This window comes from Papio anubis, unplaced genomic scaffold (assembly GCF_008728515.1).
Source record: "Papio anubis isolate 15944 unplaced genomic scaffold, Panubis1.0 scaffold6588, whole genome shotgun sequence".
In the NCBI taxonomy this organism is placed as follows: Eukaryota; Metazoa; Chordata; class Mammalia; order Primates; family Cercopithecidae; genus Papio; species Papio anubis.
This window is the reverse complement of record NW_022166812.1, coordinates 1-1,358: the sequence shown is the minus strand read 5'-3', so window position 1 is coordinate 1,358 and position 1,358 is coordinate 1. Positions and strand designations below refer to the sequence as shown.

General features: G+C 37.0%; 1 long non-coding RNA gene across 1 annotated transcript; it reads right to left on the bottom strand.

The window, feature by feature from the left end:
* Nucleotides 1–1,352, bottom strand: LOC116273406. Its single transcript, XR_004181755.1, has 2 exons — nucleotides 574–1,352; nucleotides 1–378 (listed from the first exon to the last, which is right to left on the bottom strand). It is a non-coding gene; the product is annotated as an uncharacterized LOC116273406 (long non-coding RNA).
* Between the last annotated feature and the right edge of the window lie 6 nt (nucleotides 1,353–1,358).

Sequence of the window (1,358 nt, the reverse complement as noted above, 5' to 3'; positions counted from 1 at the left end):
TTTTTTTTTTTTTTTTTTTTTTGCCATGACTGAATTATTTGAAAGTAAATGGGTTACTACTGAAAACACAGCTACCACCTGCACGGCTGTGACCAAAATAGTCAGATTCATATACCCAATTTTGTAGTACTATTTTCAAGTAAACTGTTTTTCAAACACTGACTGCTACACTCAAGTACGTTACATTTTGGGTGAAATTTTTCTAAAAAGAAATAAATTTCAAGTGACTCTTATTTGTTTTGATTGCTTGTTTTTAAGCTCATGACATGCTAGGATTCCTTCAGAGGACTTTATTTCCTCTTCTCAGTGCAAGTTATCTTATATCTTTCCCAGGTTTTTCGAAGTGATCTTCAATATTCTGGTCTTTCCATTTGTTTCCTAAAATGCAGACCCACAAAATTATCACGAATTATTACAAACTATAGAAACATTACTACATTTAATGTTCATTGTACACAGTGCCCATGCCTGATTTCTTCACCAAATCATTCCCTTGCCACATTCCAAATCACAAATAGCACTGAAGATAGGGAAATACTTCTGTAATTAAGTGAAATGTGTTGTCGTTCTCACCTACAGAAGCCAGGTTCCTGCAGGTTTCCTGCATTACTTCTCTGGAGAGATTCTTCTCAGAAGAATCTAGCAAAGCCCATTCCTCCTGGGTAAAGTTCACAGCCACATCCTCAAAAGCCACAGAGTCCTAGAACATTCCACACATGTGGATAGAAGGATGGGTGAGACTGACAGCACTGGGAATCTATACTCAATTCATAAGCTATTTACATGATTCTAAAATTTCCAAGCATTTATTTTATGACTTGATTGTCACAACTCTTATTCTGTTCACACATACTCCCCCCGACACAGCAGTACGAATGCTAGAATTGAACTATTCAAAAAGGCAACAGCAAAGTAGAAACACCCATCTCTTTAGAGAAGCCAGGAAGTAAGATGTGCTGCTAGGAGTTACCTTTTAACTTCACTTTGTACATTTCTAGTATCTGCCATAATAAAGTCCTACCTGATGTGCATAAGGGAGTTAATATTATCAGTCCTGAGACTACTTATTCTTAAAAACGGCTGCTCGCAAAGTTCAGTCTTTGTATTAGTAACTTACATTTTGAAAGGGATTCCACCAACCCAAGTAATAAGAATGACTCACTGCATCTAAATGGCTTATTCAATGTATTTCCCAAAACTTTTTCTGCTGAAGTTCTATTATTTTGTGTCACTGCAGCAGTGCTTAGGGAACCAGACACCAAAACACAGTCTGAACACTAAGTGTTCAATGAGTTTTCCTGGTAGACAATGTTTTACATGTGCTGTCACTTGTTAACTGGGGAGTTGAGCCCATTCCA